At 41.2% G+C, this 18,779-nt stretch overlaps 1 long non-coding RNA gene across 1 annotated transcript; it reads left to right on the forward strand.

Moving 5' to 3' along the window:
- Positions 1–463: 463 nt before the first annotated feature.
- LOC149454599 (uncharacterized) lies at positions 464–998 on the forward strand. The gene is made up of 2 exons (XR_016314178.1): positions 464–610; positions 724–998. It is a non-coding gene; the product is annotated as an uncharacterized LOC149454599 (long non-coding RNA).
- Positions 999–18,779: the final 17,781 nt, after the last annotated feature.

The following is an 18,779-nucleotide window of genomic DNA, read 5'->3' on the forward strand; positions in this document are numbered from 1 at the left end:
GAATTTTTTGTAAATCCTCTTTTGAGGACGATCTACATATATATATATATACGCTATCCTATCCAGGTGTTGTGCTGTGACATAGCCATATCCTCATGAAACCGCAATAACCCTCTCATTTTGAGTAATTTTTGGAAACCCTTTATTGGGTATAAATACTCAGGCCTGTATAGCCTGTTACATGCTATACACATAGTATATGGAGCAATAATCTTCTCATTTTGAGTAATTTTTGGAAACCCTTTATTGGGTATAAAAACTCAGGCCTGCATGGCCTGTCATATGCTATATACACAGTTTATGTGTCTGGAACCCATGTATTGTGACTACCTGGCTCCCCACCCCCACATGTATCTTGGAAAAGCATCAAGGACCTGATCCTATTTCAAGTCGACAGAAGTCTTCTTGATCCTCATTTATGGTAATATACCCACTTTATGTGTTTCTTGTTTTCAGGGTGACCTGATGCCCATGATTTTTATATGTATCACTATTTTTCTATATATATCCTCAGAATCATTTGGTACTGTGGACCCTGTTTCACTTGGGGTGGCTATCCAGGAAGTCCCTACATTTGAGAAGTTGGCCTGTTAATCTCACTATTGAGAAGGTAATAGTAGTATCCATTGACTACTGCAGAGGGAGGCTTGGTGAACCTTGGATGTGTTTTGGTTTTTTGGTTTTCATACTTCTATATATATACTATGTACTTCTGTGTTCCAGCTTTTTCATACCAGGAGATACCTGACATATATTGGGAACACATTTGCTGAATACATGGTTCATTTGAATACAAGACGAAAACCCATGGAAACCCAGGATAACTATATCACCACTATATAACTCTGCCTTATGGTACTCTATTTGCTAAGATGACCCGAAACTGAAGACGCCTAGTGCTTTTTAACATGATTTTATTTACTTTTTTCATATGTACACCGTGCTCATGTTTAACCTCCTTATGATCTATGTGATCAAATAAAGTATTGTTTGGAATATTTTTGAATTCATATTACTCCGCGTGGATCACTTAGTAACCTTCTTTTTCCAGGTAGGGGTGTTCTTGTCACACTACCATTTTGCTCATTAGTACAGTGTCAGTGCTTTTTATTAGCACTGATCACTGTATAAGTGTCATTGGGATGTCAGTGGCAGTTAGTCATTTCCCAACCCATTGTCAGAATGCCAACCGCAGTCCCGCTATAAGTCGCTGATCGCAGCCATTACTAGTATAAAGAAAAGAAAAAGAAAAATTCTAGAATATATACCGCCATTTGTAGACGTAAACCAATTAATTTACATGTATTGGGATTTTTTTTAGCAAAGACATGTAGCAGAATACATTTTGGCATTTTATGACAAAATTTTAGTTTTTTAAATAATTTTATTGGATATGTTTTATAACAAAAAGTCAAAAATATTGTTTGTTTTTGTTCCAAATTGTAGGTCTTTTTGTTTGTTTATAGCGCAAAAAATAAAAAACGCACAGCTGATCAAATACCACCGAAAGAAAGCTCTATTTATGAGAAAAAAGGAAATAAATTAAATTTACGTACAGCATTGCAGGACCACGCAATTTTCAGTTAAAGCAATACAGCGCCGTATCGCAAAAAATGGCCTGGTCAGGAAAGGGGGTAAATCCTCCGGAGGGCAAGTGGTTAAAGTGGTAGTAAAGTCAGTTTTGTACTTGTACCTACAGGTAAGTCTTTAATAAGGCTTACCTGTAGGTACTGTGAATACCTCCTAAACGTGCACCTTTCAGGAGATATTTACCTGTGTAGAACAACAGCACGTGTTCTGATGGAACAGCATACCCGTTCCTTCAGAGCTGTGTGCCGTAAGAAGTGACTCCTGCATGCATGCGCGGGAATGACGTCATCATGTCTCGGCCATTCAAGCTGACGAACTCAGAAGAAAAACCAGGTGAAGATGGAAGCACTGTCAGTAGTGACAGCACCCCGCTGGAGAGCTTCATTTTAAGGTAAGTTTCACATAATGTACTAGTATGAATTGCCTTGCAGGACTCAGTTTACTACTGCTTTAAATTATCAGGATAAGGTTTTCAGGTGTGCCCCCTTCTTCTAAGGTCCAAGCAGTATCTACAATCAAAAAAACTTACCGAATGTGTAGCTTCAGATCCCCATCTGTATTGACCCGCAGGAGGCAGTTCACCACTTTTATCATTATACTGAGGAATCAAAAATAGAAAATAGATTTCCACTTTTCCTGGTAATGGCTTTTTTATGTGCATTTAGTAGAATTGCTCTTACAGGGCTTTAATGCCTTCACTCATCCCCACTGACAAGTCTCATACTCATCTTTTCCTGCTATGCCAAATGTATGGCATGCCGGGTATCACACAGCTTAAATTCAAAACCCACACTTCCATAAATTAGTAATAATAATCCTTCATTCCTATGCAGATTTTAGCACAGGCAGCAGCAATAACTCTTTCCTTACTATTTCAGATCACCACAAGAAAACTTGTAGTCCTTGGTAGGGTGGGGACCATCCCAAAAACCACACTGAGCGTGGAGCAGAACACAAATGGTGTTTTGCTTGGTATCTAGTAAAGGTTACTTTGTGTTATTAGCAAGGATTATATTAGACCTCTGTAGTGTATTAATGTGCTTTTACTAAATAGAAAATGTTGTACATACAAGCTGTTACAATTACAGGAATACAATAGAAGGCTGACCGATATACCTATAACAAGTAAAATAATCAAATCTGTATACAATGGAAATATGCTGAGAGGTTACTTAAGTCTTGCTAGAGCGGGTTTACAATCTCCATAGGCAATGAGGATGCAGGCTTACTCTACAGCAGTTGCAGGAGATCGGGTAAAAAGGTCTTCTTCTTCTGTCAGAGATCACCCTTGGTGTTAAGTCATCTTAGAGTTCTCCTTTTCAGTTTCGCTTGTTGGCCTTTATATTTGGAAAGGTTTACCATCCCACATGGGTGTGGCTCCTTTCACAATACTATGCTTCAATGGGAGAAACATTCTCCAATTCGACTTCTAGATGGCAATGTTGTATCATACATGCTATAGGTCAGAAGGTCAAGCTATTGTTAACCATTGATTAACTTGACTTGTTGATTTCAGTTACATAATTAAATGTAGAACAATAGAAAAGCCCAACATACAACAAGGGTATCTAAGTTCTCATTGTTGTAGAAGATACCACAAAAATACACTCCTGCGCCACAGACTGTCTACAGCCACAGGTATACAAAGCTGCTGCGCACTAGTGTAAACACCAAATCAAGAAAAAAAAAACAAAATAAACAGCGCAAATAATACCTAAATCAATAACATATTCCAAACTGGATACATAAATGTGCAAAAAAATGTGTATATATACAGTAAGTGTGACACACTCAAATCAGAAAAATAAATAAATAATAAATAAATAAATGTGCCCAAAACAACTCAATTCATTAAAAAATGAAATATATAAATAAATTGTATATAAAAATAAGTCCAAAATCCTTTTTCCCAGCCTTCAAAGTGCTTAGACAAAAGAAATAATCTTCTGTAAATGTGTGCTTCCACCTTCCACCAGTGTAAAACCAACATAAACCGCACTCACCAGATACTGGTGAATAATAGGCCTTTTAAGATTTACAGGGATCCTACACCCCCTCTATAGCCTCCAGACCTCCATTCCACCATACAGGGCTAGCGTAGTGCTTCCACTCCCTCCTAGATAAGGACCTCCAAGCCAGCTCCACCGTTGTGTCAAAGAAAAAATATCATACAGTGTAATATTGCCAATTACCATAAAACCATATAGATATATACCAGGCCACTCACATTTTCCAAATTTAATAAAAGCATGTTTTATTATCCTCCATCAATCAATAAAGACTATCACCATCCAGATTTAGCTCTCAAAAACCTCACAGCTCGGCTAGCAGAGGATGACAGTGTATGATACAGACAGATCCCAATATCTATCCCAAAATCTATGGTTTTATGGTAATTGGCAATATTACACTATTATATATTTTTTCTTTGACACAACGGTGGAGCTGGCTTGGAGGTCCTTATCTAGGAGGGAGTGGAAGGACTACGCTAGCCCTGTATGGTGGAATAAAGGTCTGGAGGCTATAGAGGGGGTGTAGGATCCCTGAAAATCCTAAAAGGCCTATTATTCACCAGTATCTGGTGAGTGCGGTTTATGTTGGTTTTACACTGGTGGAAGGTGGAAGCACACATTTACAGAAGATTATTTCTTTTGTCTAGGCACTTTGAAGGTTGAGAAAAAGGATTTTGGACTTATTTTTATATACAATTTATTTATATATTTCATTTTTTAATGAATTGAGTTGTTTTGGGCACATTTATTTATTTATTATTTATTTATTTATTTTTCTGATTTGAGTGTGTCACACTTATATATACATTTTTTTGCATATTTATGTATCCAGTTTGGAATATTTTATTGATTTAGGTATTATTTGCGCTGTTTATTTTGTTTTTTTAGTTGTAGAAGATAGCTTGTGTAATTTGCTACCAATGCATTTGTTTGAGAAGTCCACTCAAACATTCAAATATAACCTAATTTCTGTTTCTAAAACAAATGAACAAACAGATCCTTTCCTGTAAGTCTGGGAAAAAATTTTAAAACAGACATATATTTATATCAAATGTAACACAGGTTCATTTTTTTTTCTTTTGTAAAATAACAAACATGTCTATACTTACCTACTGTGTACAGTGGTTTTGTATAGAGCAGCCCCAATCCTCCTCTTCTCAGGTCCCCCCGCAGGCTCTCCTGGCTCCTCCTGTCTGTCGGGTGCCCCCACAGCAAGCAGCTTGCTATGAGGGCACCTACTGCTCCATGCGTCCATTCAAACACGGAGTTGTGGCTTGGCCCCGTCCCATCTATCTCCTCCCGCTTGCTGTCCCAGCCAATGAGGAGGCAGAGACTGGGGACAGTCAAGGCTGTCATTCACATCGCTGGATCGTGATGAGGCTCCGGTAAGTATTTAGGGGGCTGGGGGACTGCTGCACACAGAAGATTTTTTACCTTCATGCATAGAATGCATGAAAGTAAAAAACCTTCAGCCTTTACAACCACTCTAAGGGACTTGGGAGGTGACCAAGCCTAGGTGACCAGAGTACAGTTGCATGTTTTTGAACATTTCTACCCCTAGCAGTGCATGCTCCACTGCAAAGATCAATGCCCAGTAGTAGCCCCCAAGGGAAACAGATAAACAGGATACTAGTATTTATAGGTAAAGTTGATCCAGGGAATATCCAATTGCATCTTCAGGGATCAGGAAGGAATTTTTCCCCCAGCTGTAGCAAATTGGATCATGCTTTATTGGAATTTTTTGCCTTCCTCTGGATCAACTGTGGCTATAGGATTGTGTATATAGAGGGTGTGTGTGTGCATTTTTTTACTCTGTGGGTTCAGACTAGATGGTTAATAATATAGATGACTATATTGGGACTACAGCCTGACCTCAAGCCATGACATAGCTTGTGAGGGTGAAATGCGTCAAGGGGGCAGCCTCCAGGAGGTAATGTGTGGTTTATTGTTAAACATTAATTCCAAATTCATAATTCGGCACTTATATTATATTGATGGCAACCTTGCAATATATATATATATATATATATATTTGGCTTTTATGATTAATCATAATTATTATTAAAATGTGCGATTGGCCTTGAACAAGTGATAGTGTTAAATTCTTCAGTTATAGCTGAGACCGAAAAATGTATTTGGAGTTAAGCTAACTAGCTGGAAGCTGAGTATTCTATAGAAGGGCATAGCTGGTTAAAAGGGTCTCTAGTATAGAATGTCATAGGAGTGAACCAAAATAGAATTAGTATGAAATAATATATATTCTAATAGTATCGGTGTGTATTTAGTTTATGTTTTATAAGTTGGTAATATATGTTACATAAGTAGATTTTTGGTTATACACCATTGAGATATTATGTTGTAAAGATAGTTTCTTAGTTTATACTATCATTTAAACAGAGAAACTTGTCACTTGGGTAGGCTGATGCAACATTGTCAGCTTATGAAGCCACTACATATGGGCTTGTCAATCAAAAGACCATATATGTAATATCCTCTCCCTTCAATGAAATTGCTCTACTAAGCAGCATTGTTTGCCATACAAGGTTCTAAGATTATGAATTATGACGTATACATGCACCATAAAAAGACATCCTAAGAGATCCGAAGAGGGCTTTACACATACACACACTCATACACATACAAGCATGGCATGAAGACGCTATGGTTATTCACAGACTGGAACAGGTACATACTCTAAAAAACCTAAAAACACGTCACTTCCTTCTTCTTGCTAAAATTCAAGCTGCATTGAAAAAGACAAGAAGCACATGGAAGAACGGCCATGAAAATATGAGTGACACATCTTTATAACGTCTGTTTTGATATTTCTGTTTTACCTACACAGAACTGTTATTCATGATACGTTTTACATTGTTAATTAAGCCATTGTGTGATACAATAAATCACACTTTATTTTTTACTTTGCCGGCTCTTTAATTATTCCAAAATCGCCTATAGACACTAAAGAATTATTATATGTGTCTCAGGAAATTCTATATTTATGTTAATTACTGAATAATGTTTGTCATCAAGAGTGATGTAATTGGTGAGCGAGAAGCGGCCCTGCTACGGAGGCTGTGGCTGCAGGAGCACTTTGCTTGCAGAACCCTGATTTTGGAATCCTACACCAAACTGGGAGGAGGAAGATCTGTTGCTGCATCCATAAAGGAGGGACCCACTTTCTGTGACCGGACCAGCTTTTTTTCCTTCTGGATTGAGGATCCATGGGCTTTGGATATATACTGCATTTATATATCTTCTTTCTGGTGAGTGCGTTTTTCAGCCACTTCCTCACGGATCACCAACATTGAATTCCCACTTGTCACTTGACACGTTTTTATGAACTGGACTTGCAGTGGACTCATTTCTGTTTTATGATTATTACCCTCAGCGCTGCACTTTTTTTATGTTATTCTGTTTAAGTATATATCGGTTGCTTAGAGCGCTTAGCTGCTGTTTAGGACCATCGCTCACTGTTCTTTTCCCTTTTAATTGGTGAGTAGCCCGCTTCTTTGTACTGGATCTGTGTACAGCACTGCCAGGCTTCTTGGTTGGCCGTTTGTTGTGGTCCCACAGAGGATGGTGGATGACTGGAACATTGATCAGTGAGAAGTTATAGTGAATAAATGAGTAGAGCTGGGGCCTGTGCCCAAGGAGGGGTGAAACCCAATTTTTCATTCCTCCTGATGATTAATGCAAAACTCCAGACTCCTCAAAGAGAAACGTTTATATGCTTTCCATCCTAATGGCCCACACAAGATGACCCGCCAATTACACCCTTCCATAGGCAAAATCCTTACCCACAGACAGAATCCCATTCCCAAATACCTAGGGGCAGGCAGGCAACTAAAGGGTTCCTTACATTATCACTACCTATGAGATTACCTCCCACTATTGGAATGGGAGTGGAGGCCCAGGGGTATTACAAAAGGGATTACTCATACATCCAGCACTCCCTTTGGAAGATTTGGAAAATGAGGCGTGGTGCCAAGCTGGCTACATAAGGAAGAGCAGGTTACCGGCAAATATAAGACTTGTCTTGGGGTATAAGCGAAGACATTAGAGCCCAATAAGTGTAACTTCACTTTCTGGTAAAGTTACACCTTTTTCGGCTTTCATGTTTGACCTTATCTCCCATGACAAATGTAAAACATGGATCATAAAAACTTTATTTTGTTTTTATATTTCAAGGCTACATTCACACTGGCACACTTTGTGTGCGTCCAGCAGCAATCATCGCAGTTAATCGCTGGCTGTGCGGACAGCTACAAATAGCTGCGGCTGCCAGAGACCTGTCATTACAGTGAACGGGGCTGGTGCCTGCACTTCTCATCCACAGCTGTAAATAGAAGATTTCTACAATTAATTGCTGCTGTGGATGTAGCTTAAAAGAGAGGTAGGGGTTTCTTTTTCCCCCAGTTGTACTTACCTAGGTGGATGGGTGGATTGTGAACGGACGCAATAGGACATAAGGCATATTGTCTCGTCTATGCGTCGGGGCAACACTGCCCAACAGGGTTGGTGTGAATGAGCCTGATATATGTGAAAACTGAACACTAGGCAGATATTAAAGTAGAACTAAATTCTCTCAATTAACATTAACTTTTAGTCCGTATGCTTCTAGCCTTAGTAAATAGATAGGCAGTTATATTATATTTACTTGTTTTAATCATTTTTTTTACAGTTACTTCCTGGTTTCTGGCCTAGGCCAAAATGATATCCATGGAGTGTTCATGTGCATTTTTTTTCTTTCATCTGGAGGAGGGGAGGAGGGACTTTCTCAACTGAGCAAGCCCTCCTGCCTGCATGCCTGAGCTAAGGACAGATGGATTCCAGGAAGTGCATGCTACATGAATCATCTGCCCTTACTCAAGTTGGCCAGAAATGCTGGGTGGGTACACAGTGATTTCTCAACAAAATAAATCACAGAGACGTGGATGGATGGGTGAGTTTGTTGTACATATTTAAAGTGAATTAAATAGTGTTTTTTCATTTGTACTTCTAACATACAGTTTAGTTCTGCTTTATTGTAGTAGCTATAATGTGCAGCTATATCTATTAATTCACCTTTACATTTATTTTTTGTTTAAGCAAGCGTTGACCATCTACAGGTCTACAGCAGAGCTCAGAGAGGGGAACGAAGAAGCAGCACAAGGAGCCAATCAGATGTGCTCCAGTACAAATAGAACACTATATGTGAAAAACTTACTAAACCTACAACAGTAAAATCAGTCTGTATATGCAGTAAAGCATGTTTGTCATACTCACTGTGGAACTTAACCTCCCTAACGGTATTCCCGAGTGTAGGTCGGGGTAAAATGTCTGTACCAAAAGCGGTAACCCCGAGCTACACTCGGGCTTACCATGTAGCGCTGTATAGGGAGTCCCTGCAGAGCTTACCTTGTTCTTTGCTCCCACGATGTGTCCCCTGCAGCATCCCCGGCCATCTCCTCCGTCTGATGCCGGCATCCGGCTCCTGTGTTCCGGTCCCTGTGACGTCAGGACGTACGGGAGCTGCCGGCAGTGGGAAATTTGAAAATTTTAAAAAAAATTTATTTTTTTCAAAACGATTTTTCATGGTAAAACATTGCTGTTTCAACCCATTTCACATACATTTTGTCCCTAGTGCTTTGTCCTGTGCCCTGCCTGCATTTTGATTGTTCTTTCTGCCTGGAAACTTAGAAAAGTCCATGGCGTCCAAAAAGTGTCCCTTTATGTCAAAAGCGGTTTTAGACCAGCTAGAGAACAGCGATAGTAAATCAGAACCACTTGCAGAATTGAATGTATAATGATTCGTGGAGAGATTCGTCATCAAACACTGAAAACGATTCTGCGACTTTGCTCAGTGATGTGCGAACTTGGCGCTATATTTCAAATTTCAGTGTTTTTGGTTTGATTATATTATTGAATTAAATGTATGCTTTGGAATCTTGTTCAGACAGATTTCAGTGAGTTATTCCTAAAAATTACAGCCTACAATAAAAAAACTACATATTTCCATGCAAAATAATTGTACCGCTTTCAGCACCAAAAATATGAAATAATCATACCGCTAGGGAGGTTAAGGGGTTAGTCTTCTATAGTGTGTAAAAAGGCTGTTTGATCCTGTCTTCTCTGATCCTCCCCTTTTTCCACAGTCCCCAGTCCATCTGTTGATAGAACAGAGCCTTGGGGGCAAGCTGCACATGCTCAGTTTGGTGTGTATTGCTAGAGAGTTTTATTTTTCCTCTTGATAGAGTGCATGTGATCAGCACAGGGACAATCAGCACTGTCCAGACAGAGGGTCAGGGGTTCTGCAACCTCATAGGACAATGAAAACTTCTTCTACAAGCTTTAACCAGTGCTCAGCTGGACACTGATAGAAGTCACAAAACTGCTCTAACTGCTGATGAGAAAAGGTATTTAGCAGTTTATATTTACTAAAATAATTGCATTTCCATGTTCTGCGTACTGTGGGTGACCAGATATAATGAATGGAAGGTCCTGGGTTTAGTAAAACTTTAAATACAATATCTCTAGGCTGCCCCCCCCCTCCTCCTCAAAAAATAAAAAAACAAAAAAAAAACCCAATCAAAAATTTGATACACAGAGCAACTAACACAAGTAGCACACCAATAGGGACATTGGTCCTATGGAATGAGTAAAAATGGCCATAAACCTACAGAATCAGATAAAATATTTAAAGGTCTGTTTTGGCAAGGCTATTGCTTCTACTAAGCTGATCACACGAACACATCTTTCAAAAGAAATGCATACTAATAAATGTAATAAGACGTTAAAGCACACAGGCATGCTCTCTTTTAAGAATAAATGCTTATTTGTGTATTTAATAGGATTTCACTCAGATTTTCAAGTCCATGTAATGCTCAAGTGCGCATTTACATTGCATCATTTAAAAAAACTGACAACATACGGCTAAAATGATATCCTGAACCCACCAGAAGACACGAATCGCAATGCACTTTTTTAACGGTTTCGACCTTGCGAAGATCTTCCAAGACGCAATTCTGACGCTTAGAGGCAGCTGCCATCTAGTGGATAAAAGGGAGACACGCCGCTTCTACAATCCTGGTAAAAAAATAGACTTTCCTAGTAAAAAGCAGTATATTCTATATCTCTAAGCAAATCCTTCCCAAGTGGCTTCCAAAATGCCTAGTAACAATTTACAAATCTTAAACTGCACAAGAATGATGTGTTTGTTTAATGGCTGCAAATTGGTGTTAATTATACAGAATGTGATGCTTCCAAATGCTGTGTTTGCTTACATATATTCAGAAGGCAAGTGATCTTATCTTCAAAACAAAATCATTTGTTTTATCCTTGCTTCCCCTGCATACAGATTGCTTATAATATACAATCTCGTGTACTGTAGATGGAATCTTTTGTAGACGTTCGTCTACAAATTCAATTCACTGAAGGTGACAATTAGTGGAATTTCTGAAACACAAAAAAAAGTGAGTTAAATAAAGAACAGGTGTACTTTACCATTGTACACTGTTCAAAGAAATTAAAGGAACACTTTGGAAATACATCAGATCTCAATAGGGAAAATATCATGCTGGATATCTGTACTGATATGGAGTGGGTAATGTGTTAGGAATATAAGAATGCCCCATCGTTTGATGGAATTGGAAATCTTCAACCTACAGAGGACTGAATTCAAAGACACCCCAAAAATCAAAGTGAAAAAATAGTGCAGCAGGCTAGTCCATTTTGCTGAAATTTCATTGCAGCAACTCAAAATGGTACTCCTTGTGCTTGTATTAGTGCCTGACAACGTCGGGGCATGCTCCTAATGAGACGACGGATGGTGTCCTGGGGTATTTCCTCCCAGATCTGAACCAGGGCATCAGTGAGCTCCTGGACAGTCTGAGGTGCAACCTGGTGGCATCGGATGGACCGAAACATGATACCCCAGAGGTGTTCTATTGGATTTAAATCAGGCAAGCATCGGGGCCATTCAATGGTATCAGTTCTTTCATCCTCCAGAAACTGTCTGCATACTCTCACCACATGAGGCTGGGCATTGTCATGCACCAGGAGGAACCCAGGACCCACTGCACCAGCGTAGGGTTTGACAATGAGTCTAAGGATTGCATCCCGAAACCTAATGACAGTCAAGGTGCCATTGTCTAGCCTGTAGAGGTCTGTACGTTCCTCCATGGATATGCCTTCCCAGACCATCACTGACCCACCACCAAAATGGTCATGGGGAACGGTGTTACAGGCAGCATAACATTCTCTACAGCTTCTCCAGACCCTTTCACGTCTGTCACATGTGCTCAGGGTGAACCTGCTCTCATCTGTGAAAAGCACAGGGTGCCAGTGGCAGACCTGCCAATTCTGGTGTTCAATGGCAAATGCCAATCAAGCTCTAGGGTACCAGGCAGTGAGCACAGGGCCCACTAGAGGATGTCAGGCCCTCAGGCCGCCCTCATGCAGTCTGTTTCTGATTGTTTGTTCAGAGACATTCACACCAGTGGCCTGCTGGAGGTCATTTTGTAGGGCTCTGGCAGTGCTCATCCTGTTTCTCCTTGCACAAAGGAGCAAATACTGGTGATGCTGATGGGTTAAGGACTTTCTACAGCCCTCCTAGAGTAACTGCCTGTCTCCTGGAATCTCCTCCTTGCTCTTAAGACTGTGCTGGGAGACACATCAAACCTTCTGCCTTTCCAACCTCTGTAGGGTCCAGGTATCACCTTATGCTACCAGTAGTGACACTGACCCTAGCCAAATGCAAAACTAGTGAAAAACAGTCAGAAAAGATGAGTAGGGAAAAAAATGTCAGTGACCTCCACATGTAAAACCATTCTTGTTTTGGGGGCCATCTCAATGTTGCCCATCTAGTGCACCTGTTGTTAATTTCATTAACACCAAAGCATCTGAAACTGATTAACAACCCCTCTGCTACTTAACTGACCAGATCAATATCCCAGGAGTTTAATTGACTTGATGCTATACTCTGATTAAAAAGTGTTACTTTCATTTTTTTGAGCAGTGTATATAACACCAAGAAGGAGGGGGAGAAGGGAAGATAGAAATGAGGCCTTTATATATATATATATTATCAGGACCTTTTTTCAGGGAATGCAGTTCCGGCACCTCCAGCACAATATGTATGTAAGGGCAAGGAGTGCTGGGGTGTGCTGGAAAGTAGAGGTCTTTTGTTGCTCAGGAGGTCCATTGTTGCTGGGAGGGGGGGTGTATTGTTACTGGGAAGATCTGTTGTTGCTGGGGGGTATTTAGTTGTGGGGGTCTATTGTTGCTGGCTGCTGACAAATCTATTGTAGCTGGGGTGGATCTATTTTTGTCGAGGAGTTATATTTTAGTAAGGGGATCAAGTGTTCCTGTTTTGGGTCTATTGTTGCTGGGGGTTTGTTTTGAGGGGTCTATGGTTGCTGGCTGCAGGGGATCTATTTTACTGCTTTTTGTTATCATTAACAAATTCCAAACAAACTACTTACTGACTCAAAATGATACTTTGTTCTGTATTTTCTAAAAGAGGCAGTACTGGAAGGTGGGTAGGGGGTGGAACTAAGGTACAGTACTTAGAGGTGGATAGGAGTGGCTTGGAAGGGGGGAGTTCCTGTACCTATTCTCTGAGAAAAAAAGAATTTTCAGTAGCTGGTCAGCAGGTCCTGGCCAAAGATTCATGGACGAAACCCAACAATTGGAGGAGTGGATGACAGGAGAGAGCTCTGTGATTGTAAACAACACAGAGCTCTGTCCTGACAGCAGTGATGTACTGATTTTTGTTTCTCTTTGGAGTAGGGAATAAAAACAGGCATATCCCTTAGTAAAATCACAACACAGTAAATACAACAAGCACTGTTAGGCACACAGTTAACTGTTTGATTCCCCCTAGATGTTAACCCTTTCCCAGCCAGTGTAATTCGTGCAGTCTTAGTGTATACATTGAACACTGAATTAGTGTCACTGGAGATGTCAGTGTCAGTTAGTCAGTTCCCACAAAGTTTCAGTTAGTGTCAGATTGCCCACAATATTATCACAATCCTGCTATAAGTCGCTGATTGCCGCCATTACTAGTATAAAAAAAAAAAAAATTCCAGTATATATCCCATAGCTTGTAGAGACTGTAACTTTCACACAAACCAATTAATGGGATTTGTTTACCGAAAATATGTAGGAGGATACAGTTTAGTCTAAATTTATGAAGAAATTTGATTTAAAAAAAAAAAAAAGTTTATATTGGATATGTTTTATATGGCAGAAAGTAAAAAATATTGGTGGGGTTCTGTCTTTTTTGTTTATACAGAAAGAAAAGCTTTACTTGTGGGAAAAATTATAGAAATGTTTGGTTGGGTACAGCATTGCATGGCTGTGCAATCTCCAGTGGCAAAATATGGCCTGTTCATGAAGGGGGTAAAATCTTCCTGAGGTCAAGCGGATATATAGCGCCAACAATTCACCCAGCATATTACATACTGTATATTCACATTAGCCCCTGCCCTCGAGGAGCTTACAGTCTGAAGTTTCTATCTCACAAATATACACAATTTAGACAGGAGCCAATTAACCTACCAGCCTGTCTTTGGAGTGTGGGGGGAAACCAATAGAGACAGAACATGCAAACTCCATGCAGACAGTGTTCTGACCGAGATTCAAATGAAGGACCTCAGTGCTGGAAGGCAGAAGTGATAACCACCAAAACAGGAACAGACAGGAAATCTTCCACGGGGAAGAGAGAGATTTTCTCTTTCTTCCCAATGAGTCTCTGAAGATGTTATGGAAAACCTCCCAACTGGGACACATATGTAAATAAAAAATAGTCAGGGGTTTTAAAGAGCAATTTATGGATAAAAAAAATGTAGCAAATGAAGAATGTTACAATTGCTACACAAGCCATATTGAAATGAATGTTACAAACCAGTTCCCAACCACGCTATAGCCGAAGGACAGCTACAGCACGGTTGTATGGTTCTGGATGTCATTTCAGAACATGCCCCCTGCGTGCCCCCAGCGGCATGCTCCTGGCGCCACCGGTGATTGCTTTGTCCTACGGACACAGCTGATAATGTCATAGGGTAAACAGCCAATCACAGCGGCCTTTTACCACATGATCAGCTGTGTCCAATGACACAGCAGATCACCAGGTAAATATAGTTGCCGGTTATCGACTGCACTTTCCTCACGCTGTCCTAACGTCAGGAAAGTACTGCCGAGAACCGGCAATTGTCAGCGAAGGGATCAGTACTGATCATCAGGGCACTGATGATCAGTGCCACCAGTGTCTCCCACCTGTGCCCATCAGTGCTGACCACCTGTGCCCATCAGTGCTGACCACCTGTACCCATCAACGCCACCCACCTGTGCCCATCAGTGCCACCCAGCAGTGTCCTTCAGTGCTGCCCATCAGTGCCCAGCAGTGCTGCCTATCAGTGCAACATCATCAGCGCCAGCTCATCAGTGCTGCCTATCAATGCTGCATATCAGTGCCACCTCATCAGTGACCATCAGTGCTGCCCATCAGTGCCATCCAGCAGTGCCCAGCAGTGCTGCCTATCAGTGCAACATCATCAGTGCCAGCTCATCAGTGCTGCCTATCAATGCCACCTATCAGTGCCTCATATCAGTGCCCATCAGTGCTGCCTATTAGTGACCATCAGTGCTGCCTATCAGTGCAGCCTCATCAACGCACATCAGTGAAGGAGAAAAATTACCTGTTTGCAAAATTTTATAATAGAAACAAAGAAAACTTTTTTCTTTTCAAATGTTTTGCTCTTTATTTGTTTATAGCGCAAAAAATAAACACCCAGTGGTGATTAAATACCACCAAAAGAAAGCTTTATTTGTGTGAAAAAAATGATAAAAACTTCATATGGGTACAATGTTGTAAGACAGCGCAATTGTCATTCAAAGTGTGACAGCACTGAAAGCTGAAACGTGGCCTGGGCAGGAAGGGGATAGAAGTGCCCGGTAGGCAAGTGGTTAAAATGTACCTTTCCACTTCAGTGTGTAGCGTTGTAGTGTTTTAAATGAAATTTGATGCAAAATGGCAACCTGGAGGTCTTCTGTAGACAGTTGATCTACAGAACACCCCCAGAAAGGTTATTTCCTACTTGTATGATTGGCTTATTGCTTTTCCCGGTATAAGTCAGATTTTAGGCACCCCCCCCCCCCTTTCTCCAGTAGTAGAAAAAAATGTTTTGGTGACATACTCCCTAAGGGTTAATTACTTCTAAAGAGATTCACCAGCTGATTATAATGAACCCGACCCTCCCATTCCAAAGGACACAGTGAAACAAAGAGATATTTCTTCAGAGCAAAACAGGTAGAAATCTGCAAGTTTTGCAAGTCTCGCAATGTTTATTGATCACCCAGAGGGGATTGATTTTTTGTTCTCTACAGAAGTGGAGTTACTCTTTAATGCTGAAATGTAGTGTTTTATTCATTTTTTCAAAAGTACCAGGGACAGTATAAATGAAAAGGGTTCTAAGTGCTGGTGGCTGTTCTGTTCCTTGAAATCTTCATTCCTCTTCATTCTTCGGATACCCCTGCAGCTGCAATCCTATTGTGATTGGGGGGTAAATAGCAGAGGTTCCAACTGTCATAGGCACTTGCTTACTATGCTCATACTTTCCGCCTGCTCCTCCATTCATAGAAGATGTACTATCAGTTCCCATGACGAAAAGCACTCTGTGAATGGAGGAGGCAGACTTTTCATTCATCCTCTCATTCTCCACCCACACTTGTTATGTCACTTATGCCTCAACATACCAGGAAAGGGAAAAGCAATAAACAGAGGCAAAAAATAAAACTTTGATTTTTATATGTGTTATATATAAGTTTTGGGGGGGGTCCACTTTAAAGTGATACTAAAGTCTTGTTTTGTTTTCTTTTAAAATAACAAACATGTTATACTTACCTGCTGTGTGCAGTGGTTTTTCACAGAGCAGCCCAGATCCTCCTTTTCTCAGGTCCCCCGCCAGCGCTCCTGGACACTCCCTCCTGTCGGGTGCCCCCACAGCAAGCAGCTTGCTATGGGGGCACCCAAGCAGGAGTGCACCCGACCCACTGCTCTGTATGTCCCTTCACACACAGAGCCGCAGCTTGCCCCGCCCCCTCTCTCCTGATTAGTTCACTGGCTGTGATTGACAAAGTGGTTAAAGTGGTTGTAAAGGCTCATTCTATGCATGAAGGCAAAAATTCTTCTGTGTGAAGCAGCCATCCTAATACTTATCTGAGCCCCATTGTGATCCAGCAATATGCACTAGAGCGCCGGCTCTCTGGGAACTCTCCGTCCTCATTGGCTGGGACAGCATTGGCTCCCGCTCTTGTCAATCACAGCCAGTAAGCCAATGAGGAGAGAGAGGGGTTGGGCTGAGACACGGCTCTGTGTGTGAATGGCAAGCTGTTTACTCTGGGGGCACTTGGCAGGAGGGAGGGGCCAGGAGTGCCGGCAGGGGAAAACAGGAGGATAGGGGCTGCTCTGCGCAAAACCCTTACATAGAGCAGGAAAGTATGACATGTTTGTTATTTTTTAACTAAACAAAATTGCCTTTACTATCACTTTAACCGCTTACCCGCCACCATATAGCAGATATACTGCTACACGGCGCATTTCCAGGTAGGGGGCGTGCAGGAGACACGTGCACTCCCTACCCACGAGTCCGCGGATCTCAATCACCGGGTACTGGTTGGTGATTACCCGCTGGCGCCTGGTGATTACCAACAATCACCAACAGGGAGGAAGACTATTTTGCTTACAAACAATGTTCCTCCCTGTCAGCTCGGGATTGCTGTGCACAGCACAGCCATCCCAATCAGTGTGCTTACAGTGAAGCACACACCCCCTGCCCCCTAGTAAAACACTCCCAGCACACAGTTAACCCTTTGATCGCCCCTCACATTAACCCCTTCCTGCCCAGTGTCACTAATACAGTGTCAGTACTTTTTTTTAGCACTGATCACTGTATTGGTGTCACTGGGAATGTCAGTGACACCAAGTTAGTTCCCCCCCAGTGTCAGAATGCCCACCGCAATCCTGCAGTCCTGCTAAAAGTCGCTGATCGCCGCCATTACTAGTAGGAAAAAAAAATCCCAGTATCTATACCGCCATTTGTAAAAGCTATAACTTTCACATAAACCAGCAATGGGAAAACTACGGCACGCGGGCCGTATACGGCCCGGCGGACCTTTTAATCCGGCCCGCGGAGCGTGGCAAACATTGGCTGTCAGGATGTAGGGCGGGGCAGCGTGACGAACTCCTCTCCTCTCACAGTCCGCCCTGAAGAACGGAACGGCGCGGGAACACGGTGAGAGGAACGCGCGGAGCAAAGGTAAGTGAATTGACACAATATGGGGAATGAATTACTATAGGGGGGATGAATTACTATATGGGGGATGAATTACTATGGGGGATGAATTACTATATGGGGAATGAATTACTATAGGGGGGATTAATCACTATGGGGGATGAATTACTATATGGGGGATGAATTACTATGGGGGATGAATTACTATGGGGGATGAATTACTATATTGGGGATGAAATACTATATGGGGGATGAATTACTATGGGGGATGAATTACTATATGGGGGATGAATTACTATGGGGGATGAATTACTATGGGGGATGAATTACTATATGGGGGATGAATTACTATGGGGGATGAATTACTATGGGGGATGAATTACTATATGGGGGATGAATTACTATGGGGGATGAATTACTATATGGGGGATTAATTGCTATAGGGGGGATGAATTACTATATGGGGAATGAATTACTATGGGGGATGAATTACTATATGGGGGATGAATTACTATATGGGGGATGAATTACTATGGGGATGAATTACTATGGGGGATGAATTACTATATGGAGGATTAATTACTATGCTTACTATGGGGGAATATTACTATACTTACTATGGATGGCATGGTAGTGGCTGGGCCGGCCAGCAGCTAGTCCGGCCCCCGGGTCCAATATATGAACCCATTGCGGCCCTCAAGTCAAAAAGTTTGCCCACCCCTGACATAAACCAATTAATTTACACATATTGGGATTTTGTTAGCAAATACATGTAGCAGAATAGATTTTGGCCTAAATTTATGACACAATTTGATATTTAAATTTTTTTACTGAACACGTTTAATAGCAAAAAGGCCAAAATATTGTTTTTTTTTTTCAAAATTGTCGGTCTTTTTTTACT

This window comes from Staurois parvus, unplaced genomic scaffold (assembly GCF_062004578.1).
Source record: "Staurois parvus isolate SC_StPar_1 unplaced genomic scaffold, SC_StPar_1.0 ptg000422l, whole genome shotgun sequence".
NCBI classification, from domain to species: domain Eukaryota; kingdom Metazoa; phylum Chordata; class Amphibia; order Anura; family Ranidae; genus Staurois; species Staurois parvus.